This window comes from Lissotriton vulgaris, chromosome 5, assembly GCF_964263255.1.
Source record: "Lissotriton vulgaris chromosome 5, aLisVul1.2, whole genome shotgun sequence".
NCBI lineage: Eukaryota > Metazoa > Chordata > Amphibia > Caudata > Salamandridae > Lissotriton > Lissotriton vulgaris.
In genome coordinates, this window is record NC_141693.1 from 981,450,917 (window position 1) to 981,477,047 (window position 26,131).

The window sequence follows — 26,131 nt, forward strand, 5'->3', positions numbered from 1 at the left end:
GAAGTGTTCGACAGCCCAAATGCAGGCAAGAAGTTCCTTTTCAATAACGGAGTACCTTCTCTCCGTAGGAGACAAAGTCCTTGAGGAAAAGGCAACGCACCACTCATCCTTACCAGATGATTGACTTAACACACTACCAATGCCATAAAGACTAGCATCGACTGTAATAATGCATTTCTTGTTAACACAAAAGGACTTTAAAGTAGGAGCATTAACAATTTCCTCTTTGATTTGCTTAAAAGCTTGTTCCTGCTTCTCAGACCAAATAAATTTGGCTGAATTCCTTGTTAGTTCCCTAAGGGGCTCCATTTTGCTTGCAAAATTTTGGATAAACTTGCTATAGTATTCGCAAAGCCCTGCAAACGAAAGCAATTTTTCCTTATTGTCTGGGGAAGGAGCCTTAACAATAGCATCAACAAGATTTTTTTTCGGTACAACTCCATCACCTGAAAGAGAATGACCTAAATAATCTACTGTCTTGCAAAAAAACTTGCACTTACTAGCTTTGATAGTCAGACCAAACTTCTCCAACCTGGAACAAACTTCCTTAAGATGACTGTCATGCTCAGAGAAATTCTTTGAAAAGACAAGGATATCATCCTGAAAGCATTTGACGTAGACACTCAGATCCTTAAATATATGATACATTGCCCTCTGGAAAACTGAAGCGGCCGACGCCAGGCCGAAAGGCATCCTTTTAAATTGAAACAATCCATGGGGAGTGATGAAAGCGGTGAAGTGCTTTGAGTCTTCCGTGAGCTCTATCTGGTGATATGCAGACCTAAGATCTAATGTGGAAAACACACAGGCTCCATCTAACATGCACAACGTTTCATTTATGTTCGGTAATGGGTGACAGTCTATGACCAAACATTTGTTTAACGCTCTCAGGTCTACACATAACCTAATAGTTTTGTCGGGTTTAATCGCCAAAACAATAGGCGAAACCCATTCAGAGGATTCTACCTCCTCGATGACACCATCTTTGACCATGGTGTCAAGCATGACTCTGAGCTCCTCCCTGACACTAATGGGAACGCCCCTTAACTTTTGTTTAAGAGGAACAGTATTGGGTTTGACTTTAATTTTGTGTGTAAAACCATTCAACATCCCGAGTTTTTCAGAAAAGACATTAGGAAAGGAGTCAGCTATCTCCTTAGACATAGATGCTATGTCATAGTCCCCATCAGATATAGCTAGTACACATACAGGATCTTTCAACCTAGGATTCAAAGAGATTCCCAACTTAGCTTGATCCCTCCAACCTAAGACATTTACACCTTTAGATGCTACATACATCTTAATGATTGCAGAATTATTTTTAACAATAATAGGGACTTCTTTAAAACCTATAAAACTGATTTTGGATGTATCAAAATTATAGGCAACAATGTCTGGTTTACACAAGGAATTTACATCAACCAGATTTCCAAATGACTCCACACAATAATCACAAGTAATTATGGTCCATGGAGAACAGGAGTCCACCATGAGTTCGAGAGTTTTACCTAAAATACTCACTAGACTCTTAGGAGATGGCAAACTATCTGCTAGTGTTATGTCAAACGTGGTTTGAACAGAGACTACAATACCTTATTCTTTAACAGAAGAATCATTACTCTCTATTTCCGCAACATAAGATACATTACTATTAGGACGTCTGGGAGTATTAAAAGAAGGCTTCTTGTAATCGTTAAAAGATTTAACGGAAGTTTTACAATATTTGGAAAAATGTCCTGTACGACTACATTTATTACATTGTCTATTTAAAGCAGGACACTGTGGAAAAGAAGCTATATGATCTGGACTTCCACACTTAAAACAATAAAACTGTTTACCTTTACCATCATATCTATTGGAACTTTGAGTTTTCATTTCTCGCACATTGACTGTGCTAACTTCACCAGTGGATGTAGAAGGAGTAGTATGAACAGAAACCTTGTCTAAGGATTTAATCCACTTGTCGGATTGTTCTAAAGCTTTAGCTGTACTTATTGCAGTTTCTAAACTTGGATCCCCTAAAATCCACAATTGCTCTTGTACCTTCTTGCTCTTTACATGCACAACAATTTGATCTCTGATCATTTCGTCAGTTATTAAACCGAAATTGCAATGCAGAGAAAGTGCACGTAAAGCAGTTAAAAATTCATCGAAACATTCATTTTCACCTTGTACTCTGGTATAGAACTTAAACCTATTTAACGCTACACTGGTTACTGGTTTAAATCTTCCTTCTGTTCTCTGCACAGCCTCATCATAAACACTTGTATCACCCCCAGATCTCACAGGAGGTAAAGTTCTAAAGACAAGTTGCCCTTCTGACCCAAGGCAATGTAGAAAAATGTTTTTTTTTCTTTCCGCCGACATCCTCTCACCATCCATAGCCTTGAGGTAAGTAAAAAATTCTTCTTTCCATCTAGTCCAAGGGATGGGCGGATCTCCTTTAGTTTGTAAAAATTTTGAAGGTGGGTCAAATTGCATTTTGGCTAGAGTTGAGTAGAGGTGCAGGTATACACTTTTAAAAAAAAATGCAGTTCTTCAAGAGCAAGAGCAATAGTCAATAACAAAATGAATGAAGCAAGATAAAAAAAAATATTGTTTTTTAGACCACGAGGTGGTAGTAAGGTAATAGTCAAGTATTGGAAATAGAAAGAGAAATCTCTTTTTTTTTTAACACAAAACGTAAGTTTGATCGAAATAATTGAAAATTGAAGAAAACGGAAAAATATTGTCTATTTTACCTTCCGGCGTGTAAATTCATGTAGTGCGATCCAGTAGAAATTGTCATAAACTCCTCGGCGTCTCCGGTAAAACTGTGTATCTTGTTACTATCGATACACAAAATGGCGCTGAGACGTACAACGTGATGACGGCTGAGACGTACAACGTGATGACGACACAGTGCGTGTTGGGGAGGCGTACGTCAGGGGATGCCTCGAGTTTACAGATAGCCTCGCGCACAATTCGTACCAACATTGAAAAAGGCACAAAATTCAATAAAAATGGATTTCAACATCACCAATCCGTGGGAGTAGGTGTACTGGAATCGCCAGAATGCGCGCAACAGACGAAGGTAGAAGCGATGATTTTCACGTGATGCTTGTCGTTTTCTTTTTTCCGTTGGTAACATGAAAAGCTGTGAAAATTTCTAGTAGAAAACTGGTAGGTCGTAAATCTTCGCAATTACGACGTAGTAGAATCAGTCAGTGTTTCCTTTGAATGGAAAGTGAATAAATGGGTAGTTTCAAGTTTTCTTCTTTTCTTCGTCGGGTTCAAAAATAAAATCTTCGAATTTCTGCTCCTGTGCTTCAAGGATAGTGGCAGAAATCGCAAGATTTACCTCGTCGCCAATATAAAAATCCACAGAGGCATAAAGATGAATTAAATGTATGAATTTAATTCTTGAACAGGAGTTGAAGCACAGCACATCAGTTCAGGATACAGATACCATAATACAGTTGGTCTGGAATCTGGAACCCAGGATGCAAGATGCAGGCACGCATCATACATTCCAGGCAGCAGATCCAGACAGGGAAAAGCAAAGGGAAACAGAGCAAGGTAATACAAATGTAAAACAGGATACAACACATGGTCCTTCCGGAGTCATGTAATGGACGTGCGATGTCGTCTTTCTATGCTGTTCTGAGGGATGTTAGAGGTATCCCTTAATTCTCCCTAATGACCTTGTAGAGTCATGTGACTTAAGTGGTGCCCAGTGTCAATGGTATATAAAGTTTGTATAACAGCATGGAGGGTTCCTCATCCACTGTGAGGCAAAGAAGGTGGCACACAGCCAATAATTGGCCATGGAGATGGAATTAGCCTGGTGGGATACCAGGATCTTGGCTGAGCTGAGCTGGTCAGAAATTAACAAGTGGTAGTGCTGGAATAGATCACTGACTATGATTATGGAGTTATCAAGCCAGGAAGATAAGTCACCAGTTGTGAACGAGCCTAGGAATCTCGGCAGACAGAGGAGAGTATGTGGTTGAACATGGCGTGTTAGCTGGAAAATCCATGCTAGGCACTTTCAGTCTATCCAGACATGCATAGACCACGAGCGTTGAAGCTTTACTGTGGGTAGCAGGACTTGTTGAAGGGTATTGCGGGACAATGGTCCATGGCTGGTATTCGTTTCATGAAGATTGTCACCCGTCAGACAGTTGGGCTGCGAGGTAGCATGATTCGTAGGAGGGAGTATTTAAGCCCCTTCTACTCACCAGGAGTTTCAGTTTATGTAGAGCTATTCCGTGTCTCATGTTGTCCCAGATTACTTCCCCTAGCATGGAGTCCAACTCTAAGAAGAACTGTCTGGGTACTTTTACAAAGCAGCGCAATAGTGGGGGGAAGACTCCAAAGTGTAGACCAGGTGGTAGTTCCAAGTAGTTCCTTTATTAGTTTCAGTTGTAGAAGTAGAAAGATGAAAGTAAGTTGGTAAATAAGATAGAAGTATAGTTGTATAGCCCCACCAGGAGCAGTCTCCCTCTGCTCAGCCTCTCATCCTCCAACTGAGGCTCTCCACCAGTCTACACACCAACATTCCATGACATCATACATCATTCTCCTACCATGCAGGCTGAACAGAGAGAGAGCATTGATGTGAAGAAAGAAGAGGGGAATTAACCATTACAACATATCCTCTCTCTTCACAACAAAAGGCAATAGAAGAATAAGAAGTAAAGAAACAGAAGGAATACAAAGTAAATGCAATAATGGAATGCAATAATGCAATGATATAAATGAAACATAGTGCAATGATGCAAAACAATGAAATGCAATGTAATAATAATGAAAATGCAAATGTGCAATTAAATCATGCGATAACCTAGAATGCAATATAATGCAATAACATGAAATTAAAAGAAATAACATGACAGCAATGAATGCACAATGAAATATAAGCAGCTTAATAGCACGCACACCATCCCCATTTCTCTCAAAAGAAGGCAACCTGACGTCTCAGGCTCCCTTATGCAGCATAGATCCCCTTATGCAGCATAGATCCAAATACCACCTGGTCTACACTTTGGATTATTTATTTACAACACAATCATTTTTGGGGAGGGCTATTTTGCCTGTAATTGCACGGAGCAGACACTTTCAGAATGTTACCTGGAACTTGAGGACTGTGAATGCCCGTTTCAAGTTTCCCTCAAACAGGTCGAGTTGTGAAAGGTAGAACGGAATCCTGAGTAACAAACCGTTTCCCCTGCCCAGAACAGTGTGGCGCCACCCAGTCTTATCTCCTCTGGTGGTGCATCTCAGCAGAGCGGGTTGACACTGGATTTTGCCCAGTTCACTCATAGGCCCATTGCTTTTTCAAACTCTTGGAGGGTTGCATAGATCGCCTCTGTGCCTGTGTTGGTGTTTAGAAGATAGAGAAGCAGATAGTCAGCGTAAAGCGACACTTCGTGGGTCTTGTCTCCCTGTGGGGTTCCACAGTGTGTGTGTTCTGAATGGAGACAAATAGCCAAGGGCTCCAAGGCAAAGGCGAAGAGTATGGGAGATAGGGGGGCCCCCTAGTCGGTAACGCAGACTATCGGTAATGGTTCAGATATTAAGTGGACAATACGCAGTCAAGAGGATGGGGTGGTGTATAATAGTTTCATACATGTTAGAAGTTTCCTAACTATTCCGAGCTTCACCAGTGCTTTAAAAAGATACTCCCAGGGCAGCATAGCAGACCCTTTCTCTAGGTCAATTATTAGGCATGCTGCATGGGGGAACCGCAGTGATGCCTGATCTATCACATGGAATAGTCTTCTAAGATTGTGCTACGTGCTATGTCCAGGGACAAACCCGTTTTGATTGGGATGTATAATGTTAGATATCATCTTGAGGTAGTAGTCTGCCAGTCTTCCCCAGTATTTTGTAGTCGGCGCCCAAGATTGCTATGGGCTGATACGAGTATAGGTGGTGGGATCCTTATTAAGTAGGGAGATGAGGAGGGACTGTTGAAGGAATACGGGGAGCACCCGAGTATCTAGCGCTTCATTGTATACGTCTGTCGGTTTAGAGCCTAGGTGGGTGGAGAAGCGGTCATAGTATTCCAGAGTAAGACCATCCTTGCCTGGCATTTTATTGCTGGCCAAGTCATTGATAGTTGTTTTCACCTCTGCTACTATAAAAGGGTCATTAAGATCTTTACATTCAATAATTGGAATGCTAGGCAGAGTTACTTTCGCCAGATTATTGCAGACAGTGTAGCAGGTGGTGACAGGTACAGAGTAGTAGTCATAAAATGTTTGGAATATGGCTTGTTGCGAACACGGGAGAGCGCTAGCAGTGGGCACTAATCGGGTGATGGGCGGTGCACCGGTTTTCTGATGTGCCATCCAGGCCAAGAGACAGCCTCGTTTGTCTCCAGTCTAATGTATCCTAGCTGCTTAGAACGCGAAGTGAAAACACCGTAGGTGCTCCATCAGGGTCATCTTGGCATTCGCAAGATACCTGTCTGGTGTCTGCCGGCCTCCAATTATTTTTCTAATCCAGATGCCCCATGTAAGCACCTTAAAGGCATCCCATTCAAATGTGCGTGAAGTAGCTGTGGTGTAGTTTTTGACAAAAAAATGGCCTATGTGCTCGAGTTGAGTGTCTCGGAAGACGGGTCATCTAAAACATCTTGTGGCAGACGCCATATGTGGATTGGCCAGATGGGTGCACTTCAGTCCAAATCGACTATGTGGGCTGTCTGGTCAGAGATGGCATGACCGACAGAGTGTTTTACCTGGGGCAATATGGAAGTAGAGCATAAAAAACGGTCAAGGCGAACGTATAAGTTGTAAGGGCAGAGTAGTGGGAGTATTGTTTGGCTTGTTGGTTTTGTGTTCATCAGGCGTCTGATAGTGACCAGTGTGTAACCCGGCAAGCGGATTGCGCTGAGTGGAGGTTCGCGGGTGCTTGGGGCAGTGATGGGTATGACTTGTCCAGGTGGATATCAAGGATACTTTTGTAGTCTCCACCCACTACCCACAGGATGTACACCCTTTGGGCCAGGACCCCTGACAAAAATTGGACTGGTTGAGTTAAGTGCATAAATACATTGGCGCCATCTAAGTGGCCCTCCATAAAGATATATCTGCCTTAGTTGTCAATTGCCGTGTTGAGTGCCTGAAAAGGTGCGCCAGGATGGACCCAGATCAGTGCACCTCTGACGTATACTGAATATAATGTGCTGTATATGGAGCATCTGCAGTGCTTTCGCAGCAGCTGAAGCTCCTCCCTGGTGAGGTGATTTTCCTGAAGGAAACAAATATGTGCACTTTGCCTCTTTATGTAGGAATAACTGTGGTGCGTTGTGTGCCTACCCCTGACGTTAAGGGTTGAGAGCCTGGTCTGGTGGTGGTGCACCATGGAGTGGGGGTGTAATGGGGTGAGTTATGATAGTGTGCCACTATGTGGCCTGTTTATTTCCCACCCGCATCTGGGTGTGGGTTACGTGGTGCTCATTCTGTAAGGGGAACAACTATTGTAACAGAAACAGAAACTTGAACCATTTCATGAGCCTGCAGCAAACAGCTGCATGCCAAACAATTGCTAAGAACAAATGCTGTAGCTTGGGGGGTTTATGCTGAACAACAATCTGTAAGGAAGAGGGTGTTTCTTTGGGCAAAGAGCAAGGAATCTGAGTTTATGGTGTCCTTGGTGCATTGTTCAGGCCACAGGATAATTGTCTTGCAAGACCATGGGGGCTATGTAGATGGGAGCAGGCTGATCCCTAGCTTTCAGCCGGCAGGGAGCCTAGCTTGATGCTGAATGTAATTGGGAAGCCAAAGCAAAACTGGTCAGATCTGGCAGGAAGGGAATCAGAGCAGATTGTCTTCTGTATGTGAAGTGATTTGTGGGTAAGAAGCTGACTCCGAGTGGCGCTGGCAAAAATGGTGATGTTACTGCGGTTATTGTACCATTTTGTGAATCTCCCGTTGGTGGTCCCATCCTGAGTATTTAAGCTTGTGAACTCCATGCTGATCGATCTAGTCTGACGGAAGGGACGACACAGAATAATCTTGTCTAAACTGCAACTGCTGGTATTCAGTGGGGGAATGGAAGCCACTGATTTTAAAGCCTACTGTGTAGCCGGACAACTGCAATGTAGGCTGCATCCAGCCTACATAGAGAAAAAAAAGGGAGACTGCGCATGACTGGGTTGGTCGGCCCTGGGGCCAACCAAACAATCAGTACCCACAACAGTGGGCAAGCCTCTCCCCCCCTGCCCTCAAGAAGGACCGCCCACAACCAGGCACTCCAGGAACTTCTGCTTTCTCGCAGTGCGAGAAGCAGAAACATAAATTGGTAGCTTTACCATTTTATGTTTTTGCTACTCGCACTGCGAGAAAGCAGTGGGGCGACACCCCCACTCCCCTATTGAGGAGCCGCCACTGCCAGCCACCAGAATGTCATCTTGGAATGCCACTATCCCTTTGACACCGAGGTGCCCGATGCCAATTCAAAAGGCAACCCTCTGAATTGAAAAGTGCCAACAGGTGAAACAAATGCTGTGAAATGCCTTGAAGACTTATCTAAATCGACTTAATGGTATGCGACCCCCAAGTCAATTTTACTGAACTCCTTGGCACCCGCAAATATGATGATGATGTCATCAAGCATGGCAAGGGGTGGGAATCTACCCCAATTACCTTGTTGATATTCCATAGGTCAATGCACACCCTTAGTTGTCCATTTTTTCCCTCGCTTTCACCAAAGGAGATAACCTTAACAGAGATTCCACTGGCTCTATGACACCATCTTTGCACATTGCCTAGAGTATCTCCGTCAACTCCTCACAAATGCTAAATGGCACATTTCTAAGTTTGTATTTAACAGGTGTGACTATATTATAATAAGTTTAAAACTTGAAATCTTCTCTGGTTTATCACTAAAAACATCCTTATACAGATCTTTCCAAACATTGTCTATTTTTGTGTTACTATTTACCTGTCCATTGGACGTTGCCTATGTGAGTAAAGTAAACTTCACCTTCCTTCCCAGCCTTAATTTCATTTAAAAAAAACCTTGGTGATACCACCCAAGAATATTTTGACTCTTCCTGGCCACATGTATGTTCCCAATAAGAACCTTTGCCTTAAACTACATAGGACATTCAAATTATACAGTGAGTTCAATTTTACTCCCATCATAAGCCACTGGCTTCCTGTCAGGTGGATACAGCTTCCTCCCCCCCATGACTTATGAAATAAATCATCAGTGATCATCGATCAGAATCTGTGAGTAAATTCAAAACTCTACCATCACAAAGGGCTTCCAGCAATGGGACTTAATTGGTATCTCCAAAATCGGGGACTTATGGAAAAAAGGTGAAATAGTCACCTTCCCAGCCCTTAAAGAAAAATACGGGATGGCAGACACCGAACAGTATCGCTACGCACAAATCAAGCATGCACTATAGGGGGCGATTCCAACAGGCACCCGACTGGCTGAGTCCTCCCCCCTCGAGGATAGACTCCTTACTGAATCCCTAGACAGAAGAGCGCATCTCCCTCACATATTGCAAACTTAATAATAACATGCCCGACCCCACAGCTGTCCTCCGGAGCAAATGGGAGATAAACCTGGGGGACATAGAGGATGAAGATTGGCTATACGCACTAGCATCTCCCAGGGAGGCCTCCATTCCGTCACGACTCAAGCTGGTGCAATTGAAAATATTACACAGAATATACTACTCCCGCACACTCCTACACCGACTAGGCCGTATCCCAGAACCTATCTGCCTACGTGAGTGGGTCTCCCGGGCACATTCTTCCACATAATATGGGACTGCCCAAAGATCCAATATTATTGGGACCGAATACTCTCTGAAATATCAGAGGCAGGTGCTATCGAATTACCAAAAGAACCTAGATGATGTTTACTGAATATTTGGTCGCCCACTGACATGAATCGAGGAATGCAGACATGGGCAACATTGGGCCTAGCCCTTGCTAAACGAAACATTGCCAGGAACTGGGGCTCAGGGGTAGGACCCACTCACGCACAATGGGGAAGAGATATGGACACAGCCATGCTGGCAGAAAAGGCAGTATATGTGCATTGAGGATGCCCCAAGAAATGGACTAGGGTATGGGGGAAATGGAACGAATACAGAGGACAACTATGCAACCCACCACAGGAACTATCCGATCTTGAAAGTAATCCATGAAGGGGACGCACCGAGATGTCATGGTACATTGACATAGGGTTCTATTTACCGGAGGGAGGGAAAGAGATCATATATACCCCTTGACTGGTGAGATGAGAGGATAGCAAACAACTATGTTCAGTAGATAGCACTCCTCTGTGGGGATCTCATGTCAGAAATACCGATGCCCGATATGATGGAGAAAACTTTCGCCTTAGATGGAAAAGTGATGAAGTTTACTTGATGTATGAAACGGAAAGTATGTTGCAAAGAAGTTATGCCTGTATCCTACGACTGAACCGAAATGCCAAATGTTAAGTATAATAGGTAAAGCAAATACTACACACATGGTTGCTCATGTCACCTATACTGTCTGATGCAATTTCAACAAGTTTATTTAAAAAAAAAGAAAAATCACGGACCTATCCAGATTTCTACTCATACTGTACATTGTGTACCCACATTGTTACTAAACGCCGCCGTACCCCTGGGATATCGGCACAAAGGCTGTGTTATCCTAATATTACAGAATGTTAATGACTCAATTGCAGCCGGCCCAGGGGGTTGTAGGCTGGAAGCTGTGTTTACTATTAGAGGTACAATAAAGGCCTTAAAAAAAACTCCAAAAAAAACTCTGCGATCTACATTAATGTCTTCAAATGGATCTACACAATTTGATTCTCCACCCTATACCACCAACACCACATCTACAGCCACATTTCATATTTTTTGCTGGACAAGAAAACAATTAGCTCCATATCTGGGATACCCGCACCTCAAATAAAAAAAATTTGGACCAAACAAACCTTTTTGTACCTCCTTTCTTTTAACAAATGTTTTGGTTTGGTCTTTCAAATTATTATTGATTTCTTTAACTACTCCCACACTACACTGTTCTTTTTGTGTCAACTCTTTATAAGACTTACGAGACATCTCTATACTTTTTACAATATCTATAGTTTCCATTAGTGTTCGGGTTTTTCAAAGTCAATAATTTTTCCTGGACTTTTTTGTCCCAACAACATACAACTATCTGGTCACAAATATGTTTGGATGTGAAATTCTCATATTCACGCTCTGCCGCAAATGTACGTAAAGCTGCAACATAGTAGTCTATAGATTCATCTATTCACAATCAAGCTAGGATGGACGTCTATCTGTTTTTCTCATTTCCTAACTGCCATTTCAAATTCGTTCACATCATCTTCTTCACCGTCAGGTAATTAATATGGTGGCAAGTGCTCATATATGACCAGTCCCTCGAACCCTAAATTGTGCTCCTGTAAAAATCGCTTATGCTCTGGACAATACCTGTTGCCACCTATGGCTCCAACATATTTTGTAAACACCCTATACCAATTACATCATGCAATATGGGGATCACCTGGTGTCTGCAAGAAAGGTGGAGGTACAGTGACGTTTTGCATACCCACACTGTTAAAACCACCCTAGACAATGAATAATCCAAACAACCACAAGTATAGTTGAGTGAAATATGAATTATTTCAGTAGTTTGTATGCATGTCACTGATTGTAACACGCTCTGGGTGCCCTCAGTCCTGGAAAAACTGTCAGTTAAGAAGCAAAGATGTAAGGTGAGTACTCTGTTTTTCATTTTTAAAATGTGCTCCAAACAAATTTACTCTTAGGCACTTGTGATACGCTTTATCAGTGTGTGCGTATCACAGTAAGTTCTGTTCAGATGCTCCCTTGTGCAAATCTCTGTCTTCTTGACTGAGGACAGTACTGTTCCCCTGTAGGCCATCGAGGCTTGTTTAACCTCATCTGTTCCCCAAAGAAAGATGGGCGACACGTCCTCGATGTGAAACTGCATCAACGAGTATGCGCAGACATCCACAGGAAAAGAAACCAAAAGCCAGGCAAGTGAGCGCACTGACAGAAGGTAACCGGATTGTCATGTAGGCTAACACTTGAGAATGTATGGTGGGCGATATTGAGGAGGGCAAGGGGCCTCACTCGTGTCGGGGGCTCGGACTGGTGCAGACAATACAGCATGAGATGCTGAGATTGGCGTGGACCTCACTTGTGCTGGGGGTTCATGCTGGGAGTAACAAACGGTCAATGATCCCCCACAGAAATCAATTTGCCTGGGCTTCACACACAAACGTTTATACTGGCCTGAATAAAGTCCAATCTTGGTGCCAGCTATCCAACGAAGTGAAATGCTCACTCCGTCACAACTCCCCGAAACACTGTGTGGACAAGTAACAGCTCCCTTGTCACAAGAGTTCCACATGGATTTGTTGCTTTTGCCAAATCATCGCCAAATTTATGGTGAAAAAAATGAAGATACAAGACATTGTAGAATAAGTATGAAGTTGTAGATTTATTGGCAGCGTTGTGATTGGTGAGCACCCAGGCTCCCCTGACCAATCACAGCGCTGCAGGGAATGGGGCCTGGGCTTGTTCTCTATGCAGGCTGTAATACAGCCTGCATGGAGAATGGGGAAAGTGTGCATGACTGGTTCTTGGCGGCCCGAGAGGGCCGACCAAACAGTCATTGCGCACTTAGGAGTGGGCAAACCACTTCTCCCCTGCCCTGCTGCAAGAGAAGAGCAGCCCTGCCCACTCACCCACCCGCAAAGTAGCAGTAAGCAGCCTAAAATGATAATAACTAAACGTTATTATCATTTTAGGTTTCTGCTCCCCACTCCTCCAAAGCAGTGGGGCGATGCTTCTCCACCATAGCGGAGGAGGCACCTCTGGAATCTAGTTAGAGCTTTGAAAACCCAGAATAGGGAACTAACAGCATCTAGAGCAGAGACATGAACGATAAGGTTAGTAGGTTCAAGCTAAGGGTCGTGCATTTAACAAGGTGGGACTTGGGAGCCAAAAGTAGCCCTGCAACAAGTCGTCAAACCAGCCCCACTCACTTGCCTCCTTGTGCAATCTCTCTCTTACTATCAATGCTCTCTCTCATCTTCTCTGTCTTCTCCTTCTCTGATCACTTACTCTCTACCTACCCTTCCCTGCTTCTCTTTCTCTCTAAACCTCCCAGTGCCTTCTGCAATCAACCTCGGGAGCTGGGGAAAATTATAGAGGCATCAGGAGTAGCCCAGAGCTTTCTCAGCCGGCCTCCAAGCAGGGACATCTTAAGGATTTTGGGGGCCCTGTGCCAAAGGAATTTTGGGGCCCCTGTCCGAATCAGCTTTGAATTTATGATCCATTTCAGCTCTCTCGTGTCCTCTTTGGCTAGATCACAAACAGTGCACAAACACACTGGACCAAATTCTAAATGCGTTTAAAGTTAATATTCAGGGATAGTGATGTATGTTTTCAATATTGTAACACAGTAGAAGCTCACTAATACTAATGCAAATAATCACTGTGACTTCCTCCCATTTCTCAAATCTGAGATCCTGTTTGAATCTAAAAGAATCATTATTTATGGATGATGCATGAAATAAAAAAACAACATTTGTCTGCAATTTGCCTGTAATAGACTCTCACACATTACCCAGATTAAAAATAAATGTAAGGAAAACACTATTTGCAACAATCTGTTTAAGAATTATTCAAGGTCATCAGGGCAAGACTCTGCAAAACACAACTGGCTCTATCAGTGGCCCCGTTGAAAGGCAGTGGCCCTGGGCCAGAGCCCACTTTGCCCATGCCTTAAATCTTCTCTATCTCCAAGAGCTCCACCCCACCGGGGAAATGCCCGTTGTAATATGAGGCATGCGCGCCCTTTACATTTCAAAGAGAATACCACAAGCAATCGTTGAACTAAAGGGGAGTTGAACTAAGGTCTCTCACTTGCTGCTTTACCAGTTGCAAACATAGTTCCATAACTGCATCTTACTAAAACAAGGATGGTCAGTAAGTTCCATTGAGACTTTGTCGATATACGTTCCAGTCAGCCGCGGCTTGTACAGGTAAGAGTGGTGGGGCCGGGTGGAGGGGGGGGGGGGAGGGGGTGGGGTGAGGGGGGGGCGATTTCGACAGACAATAACGAGGGAAAATTAATGATTTATTTAATTTTCCCTTGTTGTGTGTCGAACAACCTCCAACCAGCCCTCACCGCTCTTACCTGCACCGGCCGCTCCTGCTTCCATTGTGTTGCTTTAGGTTTCATTTGTCCTGATAATAATAATAAGAAATACTTTGCTGACCGGTGATAAGATCTCCGTCATGGTCCATGTTCTTTCCCAGTTCTCCTTCTTCCTTTAGGGAAAGCTGGTTGCAGGAAGAGAAGCTTCTGTTGTAAGGGTACTGAACCTTTGACAAAGTTTGAATACCTGTTTGTGGTTAGCCCCTGACCATTACAGGTGGTTGATGCATCCCATCACCTTCTTTCCAAATTGCGTTAGATAACATGCTGTAGGATGTGTTAAAAGACTGTGGGGTCATGGGGGGCATATTTCCAACAACTAGCGATAATTATCGCTATGTTGGTTTAGCGGCGATATTTTTATCGCCGAGCTGCGGCGATTTTTATCGCTTAGGAACCTTGCAATTATCAAGGTATATCTCCGAAGCGATAAAAATCAGCCGAAATGCATGAATATCGCTGAAAAGTCAGCGATATTCATGCATTACCGAGCTAATGCTCTTAGCCATGTTATCCACCTACCATTGGATAACATGGCTAAGAACTGCTCAGGGGCAGGTGTTAGCTTTTGGAGATATTCGCGCTTAGCCTGATTATCTCCAAAAGTTGGTAATAGGAGATAGCGATGTTAGCGACTGTTTCCAGTCGCTAACATCTTGGCACGCCCACTTTGCATGTCATTAGTGATAAATATCACTGACATGCAAAGCAGGGCCCAAGATGGTCGCTATCTCCTACTAGCTGTCGCTAACTGGTGTTAGCGACAGATAGGTAATAGGGAGATAATTTTATCTCCGCTTTCTTGGCTTTTAAAGCCAAAAAAGCGGAGATAAACCCCCTTGATAATATGCCCCATAGTCTTTATTGGTCTGTTTCTTGGCTGTCGATGTATCATGTTGCCTTTCATGGACACGTTTGTATGATTTTTTTAAGTGAACAGCGACACCAGGGCTGATACCAAGTACAGGCAATGGAGCAATGACATTGCACACACATGAACTGGTTGTTCGGTTCTTGAATGTACTAAGCAATATCAACTAAACTAAATATTTAGCCCCAACCAAGAAATAACTTCTCTGTTTTTCTATTCTGTTAATGAGATTGGGCAACAAATAGGCAAACTGTTTTTTCTTTTGCAAGTCAATGAATTCGACTCACATAATCAACATATATAATTGGAAATTTAACAAGGTTTTGTAGAATGCACGAGGTTACGTTCTGAATTAAAAGCTATTGATTTTTTGCTGTGGAGAATGGTCGTTCTGGCAACTTTTATGTAAATAACCCAGGATTACTTCTGCAATAAATGTAGAGGGAGATTATCCTTTCTGTCCATAATTACACTTCTCACCCTGCTGATTACAGTGCTTTGGGATGCAGGTCATGGGCATGTGCAAATAGGATAGCAGTAGCGTGTGAAGCTCGCGATAAATAAAACTGAAGTTCCAGACGGCATGGTTTGGCAAGAGTCCTGGTCACTTTTTGAACACGCTTCACATACCATATGTATCCACAGAGAGTCAAATTACAAACTTTTGACAGCACAAGTGGATGACTTTTTAACTCATTGCAAATTAGGTTTTGAATTGTTATCCGGAGTCGGACTCAGTCCCAAAAATTAGCAAAAAAGCCTGCTAGTTTAAATAAAAAAAAATATTTAATGTGATCAGATGGAAAAACATAAGGGCATATTATCAAGGGCCTTAATTCATGTGTTAGCGACCTTTTCCGGTTGCTAACTCATGAATTAATTATCGCCCCATTATCAAAGCGTCGCTAACTTCAGTTAGCGACGCATTTCATGCGTTATTCATCGCCCCCTCGCTAGGGGCGATGAATAACGCTATTGAGGTGCAGGGTGGGCGTTCCCACGTCCAACCACATGTAAAATGTGGTTGGAGGTGGGATTGCCTTATTCACAAGGCGGGGAACATCCTTTACAACGCGGATGTTACACCGCAGTTCCCTTACGACGCAACTTTTACAACGTAAGTTGTAAAAACGAATTGCACTGGGGGGCGCTCCAGGATAGTAAATAGTTTAATTTATTATCCAACTCCTTCCCTACTATCCACGGGGACTGGAGTTGGAATAATGAATTAAACTATTCACTATCCAGCCCCCGACAACGCAAGTCGTGGTAACGACTTGCGTTGTAAAACATGCGTCGTAAAGTACTGCGATGTAAAACATCGCGTTGTAACGACATACATCCATTCACAAGGCAGGCCTTGGGAGAAGGAGACCTGCGATGAACGTGTCTATCGCAGTTCTCCAAACGTCTGCTTTTAGTACGTGTTAGGCGCGCACTATACACTTGGTGTGTTTACACCTTCACCAATTTCTAAGGAAAATTCCACTGAAATTTTCCTTGGAAATTGGTGATGATGTAGACACACCAAGTGTACAGTGCGCGCCTAGGGAGGTTCACAAACCTGCCATAATTCACATTTAACACAAGGATTGACTACCCTTATTAGACGCAGCACCACCACTAAAATTGATAAATAAGCTGAACGGAGTGCTCCTCACGTACCCACATAACTTTAATACGTGTTAGGCATTGCTAACATGAGGGGGTGGATCATAAAGCTGAATCCACCCCCCCATATTATCAAGGCACACAATAGCGCGTGAAAACAGCGCTTGTTTTCACGCACTAATGCGACCTATCGACGATTTCACATCGCCTGTTGGCTTTAGCGTTGAGATAACGCTGCTAACAGGCGATGTGAAATCGGCGATAGTTTTTTCCACGTTATCAACGCTGTGCGACATTTCTTGCACAGCGTTGATAATATGCCCCACAGAGCTCGCTGCATGCGTATCTGTTTCACTGTCGCAAAACCTGACAGGTGCAAAGGGACCGATTGTCAGGGTGGAATATCACACAACATATCGAAGTGACATTGTTAGTTGCAAGTATCTTTGCTGTCCGCAGTATCATGTGAATCGGACTACCCAGGAAATATCTGTATTAGCAAGGGTTAAGGAGAATTAAAGAGCAATCCAGGCCGGCACTTGCAGTAGGCCTGCATCACACAAACCTACTTGGTGCGGTTGAATTTACCAGAGCATAAATCTGTATATTTGGAACCCCTGATGGACACCGTGGTGATTTTTAGGTCGAGCATTCGAGACCTCTTGTATATACTTTAATATATACTTTAGTATACATACTTATATGTGTATGTACTTTGTGGGCTCTGGAGATCCAACCTAGGACTTGTCTGCTTCCGCTTAGGGACTTTTTTTTTCTGTTCAACTGCCTCTATTTAACTGTTTTGATAGAAAATGACCAGCAGAGGTCAGTAAAATACCAGAATCACTTTAGCATTCTCTAGATTCCAGTCCATAGAAATTGTCTTTCACGGGCACCGTAGACAATAATATTTTTTTTAAATCTTGTTTTTTCAGTGATATGACCACCCAAGGCCCTGCTTTTATATTAAAAACAGAGCTTTGAACCATACAATTTCCCGCTGAAAGGCAATATTTCTCTCCATGTATTCCCTTGCCTGGCGATTCACGCAGTTTGGTGCTTACTTTCCACCATGTTAAAGAACAGTAGATGTTTCAGCATCCAGGCTAATGTGCTGCATAGCTAAATACATACAAGGTCACAAAGGCGAGACCGATTGCATTGCAAATGCTTGTTTTCTTTATTTCAGGCCTTGTGGTAACGGTGTAGGCCGGTGCCCTTGGCTTTGTAGCTACTGGCATTGGGTTTCTCTTGCTTAGGATGCCACAAATACCAAGATTTGAAGTTGCATTAGGACCCTAACCTTAAATACCTGCGGTCAGTCCTTACTGGTGGATCTTAAGTGTGCAATTGGTGAAGCTACTAAGGTTGGTACCCATGGGTGACGTGTCTGTAAATCCATCACCTGGTGCCCTTAACTTTGACTGAGAGACCAGTTGGGACCTCAACTGGTCTCTGCTTTGAAGCATCGCCAGTGGACCGTACCCCTCTCTCTGACTGCTAATTCTCCCTTCTGCTGATACATTGACCTTTAGTACCCTTATGTACACTGTTTGGGAACGCTCTTCTAGTTTAGTTGGAGTGATTTGATCTTACTAGTTTTGAGATATTTTTACTAGAAAGTCTGCCACAAATGCTGACATTCATTGAGTTGTCCAGCATGGCCCTTTAAGTCACCAAGAAAGTAGGACAGAGGACAGGCCTATGATGTATTGTTGCACTCTGTCTGGCACCTGTGCCTCATGGACTGGCTGGAGTAAAAAACATTATAATGAACCCGAAAAGTAGTATAGGCTGCTTAGAACACCAGAACCTTTTACAGCTATTGAAAATTGGCCGTGGAGCCCCTTGTTAATAAGAACTCTTCTGCCTAGAGCCTAAGGTCTACAATAGTGTTTGGATTTGTGTCTCGGCCTTTAAAGGTACCACGACCTTGAGATATGTTGTGCAGATCTTTATTTTAATTGTCCTTTCTTTTCCAGTTTGTAAATAAAGACTACGTCCTTCAAATATATAGGCCTAACTGGACATTGTGTTCATTGAGATCCATTCACTGCCCAGGTTTAAAAACCTCTAACTCCTTCTGGTATAAGCCTGGACTGTCAGACTCGCTGCACAGGGACAGTCAAATGCCATGACCTGTTTAACCAACTGGAGTACAATAAATAGTACCCGCGTTTCAGAGACAGCAGTGAATACCAGGACCAAGTGCAAATATGACCCTGTTACCACTGACTGCAGTAGGCCCAAAGAAGAGGCCCCACACCCAGTAATACAACCACCCGTGCCTATCTGCTGCGTGCGGTTTCTTATGCTTCACTTTTCCCCTTCCTCTTAAATCCCAGTGATGTGTCTTCACATTCCAATTCACTATCGATGAATTGACCACTGCCCCCGCTTCAGAACATGCTGTAGGACCATATTTGGAAGCAGCAATTTAAACCCCACACAGAGGAAAAAGGTTATGGCAGGTGGTGAACTTTAAAAAAAGGTGTGGCTGAAAGCGAATCCCAGTGTATTACTGTGTATTCAAGCAAATAAAGCAGGCCCTGCCAACCAAAGCAGCCATTGTTAGAGTTGGGTTCCAATAAGAACAGTTTGAGAATTTATAGAGCAAAATAATGGATTGCTCGTATATTTCCACTGCAAAAATTCCCCCAAAGTCTTAGATTTCACGGGCATTTCGGAAGGGACAGGACTTGATTCAAAGAATTCCAGGTTTACTAAGTAAAAATGACTCTCTTCCTGGGGCATTCCTCGTGTTCTCCCCAAAACAACCTTTTTAAAAATGAGACTAAAAACGGAAAGTACAACTGTTTTCCCCATAAATGTGCCATAAAAACGTGGCTTGTACAGCCAGTGCTTAGTCTTATACTAAACAACAATCGAGGTTACCCACTCTACCTGACTTTTGGGACTGATAGTACAGGGGCCTGTCATTGTTCTCTACCTATGACAGGGCCTGATCAGGGGCGACTGGTGAACTTTGAAAGTGGTGAGGCACAGAATGTAACGCATAGTCAGTATGAACGTGACTGTAGGCAACGAGCATACCCAGCTTGCCCTCCCTCACCTATCAACTGGAGGGATCATGGAAACCTTTTTTTGAAATGGGCAAACGGTGCATTTTCTAGCACGTGTTCCAGTGTTACAGGTCGATTGCTAGTTTTTGCTGAGAGACCCTGACCCTTCGGTGGTCACCAAGCACTGAGACATGGCAGAGTGCAAAGAGTAATAAGGGGAAAACATGGCGAAGAGAGGTCAGAGAGTAAGTTATGCAAAAAAGGAGAGATCGGAGACAGGGAGAAAACAGCAGTGTGAGACATCCGTAAGAGAATGGCGAACTGGAGAGTGTCACAGAGAGGAAATCGAGGTGGAACACAGGAAACTGAAAGTAGGATGCAGTATATAGAAGTGAGGGCAGAATGTGACATGTTGATAACAGTCGCGGCTCGTGGGGGGGGACGGGACAGGGAATTAAATATAAAACTAAACATTTACCTGACCGCCGGTCCGCGCCGCCTCTGCTCCCCTTGGTTCCTTCACAACAGCACTGGAGTGGACTGGCAGCCCCTCTCAGCCAATCCTGGTGCTGCTGATTGGCTTAGGGCACAGCTACTCTTCGCCAGCCGCACGCCCATTAGGAGCCCGAGGGGCTTCTAAAGGGCATGCGCAAACCAGTTCAAACACAAGTGCGCATTACTGGGCACGGGCAAAAAATTCGCCCTCAGTCCCCACTTATGCGCACTTGTGTTGTGCTGCTGCCTGTTACCCCCCATTGGTCTGACAATCATGTCAGTCAACATTACGCCAGACCGCCCATCCCCTTCAGACTCTGAAGGGGTGGGCGGTACGTTGTCATGCTGACTGACATGATTGTCAGTTCTCCCTCGGCGTCTTTGAACTTAAGTGAACGGAGTCAGTTTACTTAAGTTCAGAAATACAGAGGGAGCTGCGGGCAGGGGGGGCTATGCCCCCACGCCCCAATGGACGCACTATGCCTGGGCCTGATTACACACCGTCGAGGGCAGAAGCCACATGGTCCTTTTATCTGATCTGGGACCCATGTAATATGAAGTAATTGCCAGGCAAAAAATAGAAATATCCTACACATTGGTTCCAGAAGTTTAGCAAATTTGCCAGGTGCTGTACCTAGCCTTGAAACAGGGACTACATTGGTGAGGCAGCCTACACAGCAACCTACATCGAGGGACTGCTGGTTCCCCTCTCCATGGACAACCAATCGCTCAGCCTTCCCAATGTTTTCTGTGTTGGGGAGGCACCAAAATTATGGAGCTAACCCCCTTACCCTCATGACCTTCAGTACGCTATGGGGAAAAATAATGGGGCCTCTTTACCCTGGGACCATGGCACCAATAAGCCTGGTGACAAGACCATCTATGCACACATATAAAAGAAATTAAAATATACAAATCTGAGCCTATCCAGAGTGTGGCACACAATACTGAGTTGGAGCCCAGCTTTGGTGGTGACCTGGCCTGCCCTGGTGGCCCTTGTCAATCAATAAGTCAATCAATCAGGGTTTGTAAGGCACAACTACTCACCGGCGAGAATCTCAGGGCGTGGGGCGTGGCTCAGTTGAGTACTGTGATCATCCAAAGAGCCAGATCTTGAGGTCATCCTGAACTGGGGCAGTGTGGGGGTTTGCTGGAGGTGGAGCGGGAGGTATTTACATGCCTTGGCTGCGAGGTAGGAGAAGAACTTTTCTCCCATTCTGGTCTCATAGATACGCAGAATGGTGGCCAGAGAGAGGTCAGCTGATCGACTGAACGCCCTAGCCATGGCGCCACATCTCTTCCTCCGTGGCGCCACACCCATCGTGGTCTACCTAGGATATCAGCCTGGATGGGCTGGACTCCTGGCATGCAATGGGGCCTTATTTAGCGGCATAGCAAAGTCAAGCAGGGTGCCCACTGTCACACTAGTTTGCAGGCATGGTCAGCATTGCCGTAGACCATCTCTTGTATTTCTTTCTTACTTCATCAAGCCAAACCTTATTATTTAAGAGAGTCCTTGTTTCAGTGCTTTACCTTAAACATGTACGCCAGCAGTTTCATAACGCCCATGTCGTCTCTTTTTTTCATTCAGGAATCTATGTTCTCTTCACTTCTCAGTGGTGTAGCAATGGTGCCATGGGTTGTCTGTTTGCATATTACCACCATGTAGGGACATCAAAGCTGTCTTTGTAGTGCAAGTCACTCTGGTGGGGTCCTGCCCCCTTTCTCAGATACCTGCCAGTGCACATGATACCAGTTAGCAAACAGTGAAAGTCCTATGACACACAGCCAAAGAGGGGTAGCATCTCAGTAACTTCCTCAGTTTGACAGAGAACCTGCAAAGACTGTTGCAGTTTCACCAGGTGGTTCCTGATTTTCTAGCTTGACAGTTTAAGTATTTAAACTTTGCACTTACCTTGTTCACATTCCTGAGTTTCTCCTCCTTCCTCCATTGAGAGGCGTCTCTTAGCTCCTGTTCCTCCCTGCTAGGTATCCCTCTTCTCACCTCTCCTACTTTGATACTGTTGGACCCTGTGTTCTTTTTTCCTGCTAACCAGTGGTAAAGTGTTTGTGCTGTTTCCCTAAAAAATTGTAAAATTACCTAACTAGCACATTTAATTTACTTCTAAGCAGCAGCGGCTCCTCCACAATGGTGGAGGAGGGCTGCCCCACTGAGAATGAAAAATAAAACAATAATAAAACATATTTATTATCGTTTCATTGTTCACTGGCAGCCGGTGCTGCATAATCTATGGCAGGGCCATGAAATCCTCTCTTCAAGGCACTAGGAATGGAAGGAGGAGTGAAGAGCACTTGTAAGTGCTCATGTCTGTTTGGCAGGCCGTCTTAGGCCGGCCACACATACATGCGCACTAAAGGCCTGATAACGATGAGGTTAGGAAATCTTCCCAACCAAATCGGTTTGGAAATGGTTTTCAACCCACTCGGATCAGGAGAGTCTGACCGACCGAGTACGATGCATCCGGATGCTTCCTGATACGGTTTGGTTAAACTCCCATTGACTTCAGTTGGAGCCTATGTTCCTAACCGCATCATAATCGGGGCATAGGTCGGGAACATACGTTCCCGATCCGATTCGGAAGGAGCAAATGGCGTTAGGAGGCCTTCCTAACCGCATCATAATCTGGCCCTAGGTGGGAATGCTTTCCTAACCGCATCATAAATGGGCCCCTGGAAATTCTCCACCCAGCAGTATTGTACAGCTGGGTGGAGAAATGGCACAGGCTCCCAGTCTCTTTTTGAGCGCCTAACCAGGTCGCTCAGACTATCCAGGTGCTGCTCTCACAGCATGAGAACAGCATCTGGATTGGGTGGGGAGTCTGGGAACCTGTGCTGGCCCCGGGACCTCCAGAAGAGAGGAGCACCGAGGCAGGCGACACACAGAGTGGCTGCGGGGGAAGCAGGTAAGTGTTTTTATTCTATTATTTGCCCCTGTGCTGCCCACCATTTGATTTTGGCAGCAGCCGCTGCTGCTTGTAAGTCCCTTGTTAATGGGATTACTTGTGACCAAAGCCTGTAAATTCAATGCTAATAGTGGGCCTGAAGTACTCATTGTACCACCCAATAAAGTAGCCTTTTAAAACATGTCAGGCCTGCCACTGCAGCCTGTAGTGCAGTTTGTAACTGCCAGTTCGTCCTGGCAAATAAAACTTTTGCCAGGGCTAAACCTGCCTTTTTAAAACATATAAGTTATAAGCCCTAAGGCTCATAGGACATGATGCATAGTATTTAAAAGGTAGGATATTTGTACTTACGTTTTTAAATGTCCTGACAGTGAAAACACCTAAAGTCATTTTTCACTGTTGGAAGGTCTATCTCTCCCTATGACTAGCACATGGTTACCTTATTACATTTAATTGGCACTAACTTTGTATAGGGAGCAGATAGAGATATGCTGTTTAGACTCAAATTAATTGTAATTTAAAATCCTCTTTAATGGTAAAGTCAGATTTTAAGTCACAATCCTGAAAATGCTACTCTTAGAAATTTGTGATTTTCTTGTCCTACTTGTTCCTTCCGCCACTGTCCTGGGTCACATGACTGTGCATGACTCTAGTGGTGGGATTTGTGTATTCCTTCCAGACAGTAACACAAAGTGGATTAGGTGTGGACAGGATGGGCCCTCCTGCCAGGATGGTTGGGACTGAGCTGTAACCAGCCCCATATACATTTCAAAGAGTTTTGCCCTCAGCACACACAAAGGAACCTGACACTAGTTATCTGTCACTCCAGACGTCTTGGAGCCTAAATCCATGAAGGGATGAACTTTCCAGAACCAGATGTGGGCTAGCATAGGGTTCCATCACTTCAAAAAGCTGGCACCACGTATAAATATTGGACTGCCAGAGCCACTATTCAGTATACTGCTTGACCTGTGGACAATACAGAAGAAGGACCGCCTTGCTCTCCAGAGGAGTGCCCTGTTGTTTGGGGCCTGCCCAGCTCACCTGAGGACTACCCTACTGCAACATGAGGACTGCCATGCTGCCTGTGGACTGCCTTGATCCCCGGAGGGCGGCCTTGCTGTCTGAGAAGGAAGACTGGACCTGCTCCTTTCATCCCAGACTACCAGAGTGACTCCAAGGGCCCGCCGGCTGACCTCCTGTCTGAGTTACAGGGACACAACAAGCTCCAGAAGCCTCCATGCAACTGCTTACCTGACCTGCTGCACTGGACCTGCCTGGACCTGCCTGAGTCCTGCTGACCTCTGCTGGAGTGAGTTCCTGATCCCTAAGAGGTGCCTTCTCAGGTCCTGGGCCCTTGGCTGGCATCAGCTCCTCCTGTGAAGAACAGTGAAATCCGGGTGTTTTGGGCTGTTTGCGAGCGGGAACAGGCTGAGACTTTGCCTCCGAGACTCTACCGCCCGCAACGACGTCGATGCAAAACTACAGTGAAACCGACTCTTTGCGCTACAGCGACAGCCAGTGACAACTGGCAACGCGAAATCTGCACTTCACACTTCAGTAACAACAGCCCGCAGAGACTGGCAGTGAGAAGCTCCAGCAAAGACAGTCTGCAACTGCAGTGATGACTGTCTGCGATGCCAGGCCTGCTCTTTGCACTACAGCGACGACCATCCACAATGCTCTCCATGCTCCTCACTATCTCCTCCACTGCAACCCGAACTCTTCACTCCTGACTTTGAGAAAGTAACTTTTTCAGTGGGACTAAACTGGTGCTCGTATCTGGCCCATGCTCCATCACGGACTAGATCTAGTGTGAGTAGATGACCAAGAGTGGCGCTTTGCATTTTTAGTAAAAGGCGACAGGAGTTTGACCCATAGACCGGATTGAGATCTGGGTAAGTATACGTTATATGCAAAATGTCTCAACCGGATTTAGTACAAAGACAGATACACAGGTATGTCCGAGACATTACAAGGTAGCAAAGAAAGGAGAGACTCCCGGTATTTTTTCAAAAGTGCTGTTGGAATCATGTATTAAAAATAATTTCTCACAGGTCATCCAGGAAAGTTATAACAGCACTGTTAGCATGAGGCATCAATTACACTGCTTCACTGTCACACCAAGAGGCCACCAGTGCGGCATCAAGCACCACGGACTTTGGTGATGCGGCACTTGGGACTCCCTATGTGGTAGTTCTTCGGTGGCGATGCGGTGGCGGTCGTTGCGTTCATCGGGGACCATGGCTTCGATTCTGGCAGCAGCGCGGTGTCGAAGTGTGGAGCCGCTTCTGAAGAGGTTCTCGGAATTGATGTGTTGATCTTTTTATCACTGCAACTCACTTCCAAGGGTCCAGGAACTAGATTTGGCACTAATTGGCAAAGCAGGGCTCTCAGCAGGGGAGCCAAGGTGCTGCAAGTGAAGTCTTTGATGGCCCTTAGACTTCCAACAGGAGGCAAGCTCAACTCAAGCTTTTAGAGAACCTTAGAAAGCAGAATGCAGAGAACAAAGTCCAGTCCTCTCACTCTCAGGACAGAAGCAGCAGGCAGCAGGCCAATATAGGAAAGCAAACAGCAAAGTGGCAGTCCCTCATGGCACCACAACAGCTCCTCTTCCTGGCAGAATGTCCTCCGTCCACAAGTGTTCTGATTATATGGAATATATGAGACACCAAACTCCAATTTTCTATCTGCTCCTATTTGGAAGATGTACTTGTAACGTGTTACAAGGCAGCTCCAATGCTAAACTATGGGATAGATAGGCCGTGCTGTAGTGAAAAACGAATTCAGCCGTTTTTCACTACCGAGACATGTAAAACTTGAAAACACTGTTCTACTTTTTAAAGACAGTGCACCTTGCCCTTGGGGCTACCTAGGGCCCACCTTAGGGGTGTCTTACATGTAGTAAAAGGGTAGGTATAGGGCCTGGCAAGTAGATGAACTTGTCAAGTCGACACAGCAGTTTAAAACTGTACACACAGGCCCTGCAGTGGCAGC